This window comes from Arachis hypogaea, chromosome 11 (genome assembly GCF_003086295.3).
Source record: "Arachis hypogaea cultivar Tifrunner chromosome 11, arahy.Tifrunner.gnm2.J5K5, whole genome shotgun sequence".
In the NCBI taxonomy this organism is placed as follows: Eukaryota; Viridiplantae; Streptophyta; class Magnoliopsida; order Fabales; family Fabaceae; genus Arachis; species Arachis hypogaea.
Genome location: NC_092046.1, coordinates 43,754,179 through 43,759,591, shown reverse-complemented (window position 1 = coordinate 43,759,591; position 5,413 = coordinate 43,754,179). Strand labels below are relative to the sequence as shown.

The window sequence follows — 5,413 nt, the reverse complement described above, 5'->3', positions numbered from 1 at the left end:
TAGGAACTTAGAATTCAGATAGTGTTATTGATTCTCCTAGTTCAGTATGTTGATTCTTGAACACAGCTACTTTATGAGTCTTGGCCGTGGCCCTAAGCACTTTGTTTTCTAGTATTACCACCGGATACATAAATGCCACAGACACATAACTGGGTGAACCTTTTCAGATTGTGACTCATCTTTGCTAAAGTCCCCAATTAGAGGTGTCCAGGGTTCTTAAGCACACTCTTTTTTTTTTTTGCTTTGGACTTTGACTTTAACCGCTCAGTCTGAAGTTTTCACTTGACACCTTCACGCCACAAGCACATGGTTAGGGACAACTTGGTTTAGCCGCTTAGGCCAGGATTTTATTCCTTTAGGCCCTCCTATCCACTGATGCTCAAAGCCTTGGATCCTTTTTATTACCCTTGCCTTTTCGTTTAAAGGGTTACTGGCTTTTTGCTTTTGTCTTTTGGTTTTAAGAGCTTTTGGCTTTTTCTGCTTGCTTTTTCTTTTTCTTTCTTCTCTCTTTTTTTTCTTTTTTTTTTTTTTGCCATTTTTCTTTTATTTTTTTTGCAAGCTTTTGATTTCACTGCTTTTTCTTTCTTTAAGAATCAATTTTATGATTTTTCAGATTATCAAATAACATTTCTCCTTTTCATCATTCTTTCAAGAGCCAACATATTTAATATTCATAAACAACAATATCAAAAGACATATGCACTGTTCAAGCATTCATTCAGAAAACTAAAAGTATTGTCACCACGTCAAAATAATTAAACTAGTTTCAAGGATGAATTCGAAACCATGTACTTCTTGTTCTTTTGTAATTAAAACATTTTTCATTTAAGAAAGGTGATGGATTCATAGGACATTCACAACTTTAAGGCATAGACACTTAAATACTAATGATCATGTAATAAGACACAAACATAAACATAAAGCATAGTAAACAAAAAATAGGAAAATAAGAACAAGGAGATTAAAGAACGGGTCCACCTTAGTGAGGGTGGCGTCTTTCTCTTCTTGAAAAACCAATGGTGCTTTTGAGCTCCTCTATGTCTCTTCCTTGTCTTTGTTGCTCCTCCCTCATAGCTCTTTGATCTTCTCTTATTTCATGAAGGATGATAGAGTGCTCTTGATACTCCACCCTGAGTTGTTCCATGTTGAAACTTAATTCTCCTAAGGAGGTGTTGATTTGCTCCCAATAGTTTTGTGGAGGAAAATGTATCTCCTGAGGCATCTCAGGGATTTCATGGTGAGGAATTTCCTCATGCTCTTGTTGAGATCCATGATCTCTTGTTTGCTCCATCCTTTTCTTAGTGATGGCCTTGTCCTCTTCAATGAGGATGTCTCCCTTTATGTCAATTCCAGCCGAATTGCAGAGGTGGAAAATGAGGTGAGGAAAGGCTAACCTTGCAAAAGTGGAGGACTTGTCAGCCACCTTGTACAGTTCTTGAGGTATAATCTCATGAACCTCTACTTTCTCTCCAATCATGATACTATAGATCATGATGGCCCGGTCTACAGTAACTTCAGATCGGTTGCTAGTAGGAATGATTGAGCGTTGAATAAACTCCAACCGTCCTCTAGCTACATGCTTGAGGTCCAGTCTTCTCAATTAAACTGGCTTGCCTCTTGAGTTAACTTTCCATTAAGCTCCTTCTACACATATGTCCATGAGGACTTGGTCCAACCTTTGATCAAAGTTGACCCTTCTAGTGTAGGGGCGTGCGTTTTCTTCCATCATTAGCAAGTTGAACGCCAGCCTTACATTTTCCAAACTGAAATCTAAGTATTTTCCCCGAACCATGGTAAGCCAATGCTTTGGATTTGGGTTCACACTTTGATCATGGTTCCTAGTGATCCATGTGTTTGCATAGAACTCTTGAACCATTAGGATCCCGACTTGTTGAATGGGGTTGGTGAGAACTTCCCAACCTCTTCTTTGAATTTCAAGTTGGATCTCCAGATACTCTTTCTTTTTTAGCTTAAAAGGAACCTCAGGGATCACTTTTTTCTTGGCCACAATTTCATAGAAGTGGTCTTGATGGACCTTTGAGATAAATCTCTCCATCTCCCATGGCTCAGAAGTGGAAGCAATTACCTTCTCTTTCCTCTTTCTTGAGGTTTCTCTGGCCTTAGGTTCCATTAATGGTTATGGAAAAACAAAAAGCTATGCTTTTACCACACCAAACTTAAAATATTTGCTCGTCCCCGAGCAAAAGAAGAAAAAAAGAAGGAGAAGAGGAAGAAAATGGAGGAGATGGAGGTAGAATGTGTATTCGGTCAATGGAGAAGAAGAGAGGGTTGTGTTGTGTGAAAATGAAGAAGGAATGAGGGGTTTATATAGGAGTGGGGGGAGGTTTAGGGTTCGGCCATTAGGGTTGGGTTTGGAAGGGAAAAGAATTTGAATTTTGGAGGTAGGTGGGGTTTATGGGGAAGAGTGGATGGATGTGAGTGGTGAAGATATGATGGGGAAGAGTGAGTGAGGTGATTGGTGAAGGGTATTTGGGGAAGAGATTTATGAAAGAGTGTGAAGAGGAGAGAAGAAGTGGTGGGATCTTGTGGGGTCCACAGATCCAGTGGGGTCAAGGACTTAACATCCCTGCTCCAATTAGGCGTGTAAAACGCCCTTGCTGTGCAATCCTGGCGTTTAATGCCAGACTGCTGTTTGTTTCTGGCGTTAAATGCCCAAATGTAGCCTGTTTCTGGCGTTTAACGCCAGGCAGATGCTTGTTTCTGGCGTTAAACGCCAGACAGATGCTTGTTTCTGGCGTTTAAACGCCAGAATGCTTCTCCTTCAGGGTGTGCTATTTTTAATGCTATTTTTCATTCTGTTTTTTATTTTTCAGTAGTTTTTGTGACTCCACATGATCATCAACCTAATAAAACACGAAATAATAAAAAAATATAAAATAGATATAATTAAATAACATTGGGTTGCCTCCCAACAAGCGCTTCTTTAATGTCAATAGCTTGACAATGGGCTCTCATAAAGCCTCACAGATAATCAGAGCAAGGTTGGAACCTCCCAACACCAAACTTAGAGTTTGAATGTGGGGGTTCAACACCAAACTTAGAGTTTGGTTGTGGCTTCCCAACACCAAACTTAGAGTTTGACTGTGGGGGCTTTGGTTGACTCTGCAGTGAGAGAAGCTTTTCATGCTTCCTCTCCATGGTAACAGAAGGAGATCCTTGAGTCTCAAACACAAGGTTGTCCTCATTCAGTTGAAGGACCAACTCTCCTCTGTCCACACCAATCACAGCTCTTGCTGTGGCTAGGAAGGGTCTTCCAAGGATGATGGATTCATCCTCATCCTTCCCAGTGTCTAGGATTATGAAATCAACAGGGATGTAAAGGCCTTCAAACTTTACTAACACGTCCTCTACTAGTCCATAAGCCTATTTTCTTGAGTTGTCTGCCATCTCTAATGAGATTATGGCAGCTTGTACCTCAAAGATCCCAAGTTTCTCCATTACAGAGAGTGGCATTAAGTTTATTCCCGACCCCAGGTCACACAGAGCTTTCTCAAAGGTCATGGTGCCTATGTTACAGGGAATTAAGAATTTACCAGGATCCTATTTCTTTTGAGGTAATTTCTGCCTATCCAATGCATTTAGTTCATTGGTGAGCAAGAGAGGTTCATCTTCCCAAGTCTCATTACCAAATAATTTGGCATTTAGCTTCATGATTGCACCAAGGTACTTAGCAACTTGCTCTTCAGTAACGTCTTCATTCTCTTCAGAAAAGGAATACTCATCAGAGCTCATGAAGGGCAGAAGGAGGTTCAATAGAATCTCTATGGTCTCTAGTTGAGCCTCAGATTCCTTTGGTTCCTCAAAGAGAAACTCCTTATTGGTCACTGAACGTCCCAGGAGGTCTTCACTGGGATTCACGTCCCAGGAGGTCTTCCTCACTAGGATTCACATCCCAGGAGGTCTTCCTCACTGGGATTCACGTCCTCCTCCTCCCTTGTAGGTTCGGCCATGATGGTCAAATCAATGGCCTTGCACTCTCTCTTTGGATTTTCTTCTGTATTGCTTGGGAGAGTACTAGGAGGAGTTTCAGTGACCCTTTTACTCAGCTGGCCCACTTGTGCCTCCAAATTTCTAATGGAGGACCTTGTTTCATTCATAAAACTCACAGTGGCCTTAGATAGATCAGAGACTATATTTGCTAAACTAGATGGGTTCTGCTCAGAATTATCTGTCTGTTGCTGAGTGGATGATGGAAAAGGTTTGCTATTGCTAAACCTGTTTCTTCCACCATTATTAAAGCCTTGTTGAGGCTTTTGTTGATCCTTCCATGAGAAATTTGGATGATTTCTCCATGAGGGATTATAGGTGTTTCCATAGGGTTCACCCATGTAATTCACCTCTACTATTGCAGGGTTCTCAGGATCATAAGCTTCTTCTTCAGAAGATGCCTCTATAGTACTGTTGGATGATTCCTTCAATCTATTCAGACTCTGAGAAATCATATTGACTTGCTGAGTCAATTCATTCTGAGCCAATATGGCATTCAGAGTATCAATTTCAAGAACTCCCTTTCTCTGAGGCATCCCATTACTCACAGGATTCCTTTCAGAAGTGTACATGAACTGGTTATTTGCAACCATGTCAATGAGTTCCTGAACTTCTGCAGGCATTTTCTTTAGGTGAATGGATCCACCTGCAGAATGGTCCAATGACATCTTTGATAACTCAGACAGACCATCATAGAATATATCCAGAATGGTCCATTCTGAAAGCATGTCAGAAGTACACTTTTTGGTCAGTTGCTTATATCTCTCCCAAGCTTCATAGAGGGATTCACCTTCTTTCTGTATGAAGGTTTGAACATCCATTCTAAGCTTACTAAGCTTTTGAGAAGGAAAGAACTTGGCTAAGAAAGCCGTGACCAGCTTATCCCAAGAGTTCAGGCTATCCTTAGGTTGAGAGTCCAACCATATTCTAGCTCAGTCTCTTACAGCAAAAGGGAAAAGTATAAGCCTGTAGACCTCGGGATCAACCCCATTGGTCTTAACAGTATCACAGATTTGCAAGAATTCAGTTAAGAACTGAAAAGGATCTTCTGATGGAAGTCCATGAAACTTGCAATTCTGTTGCATCAGAGAAACTAATTGAGGTTTAAGCTCAAAATTGTTTGCTCCAATGGCAGGGATTGAGATGCTTCTTCCATGTAAATTGGAATTTGGTGCAGTAAAGTCACCAAGCATCTTCCTTGCATTGTTATTATTTTCGGCCATGTCTCCTTCTTTTTCGAAAATTTCAGTCAGATTTTCTCCAGAGAGTTGTGCTTTAGCTTCCCTTAGCTTCCTCTTCAGAGTCCTTTCAGGTTCAGGATCAGCCTCAACAAGAATGTTCTTATCCTTGTTCCTGCTCATATGAAAAAGAAGAAAATAGAAAAGAAAATATGGAATCCTCTATG

The 5,413-nt window shown here is 40.6% G+C and overlaps 1 non-coding gene across 1 annotated transcript; it reads left to right on the top strand.

The window, feature by feature from the left end:
• Positions 1 to 4,730: 4,730 nt before the first annotated feature.
• On the top strand, positions 4,731 to 4,838 carry LOC112725356 (small nucleolar RNA R71). The gene has a single exon (XR_003164470.1). It is a non-coding gene; the product is annotated as a small nucleolar RNA R71 (small nucleolar RNA).
• The last annotated feature ends 575 nt before the right edge of the window (positions 4,839 to 5,413 follow it).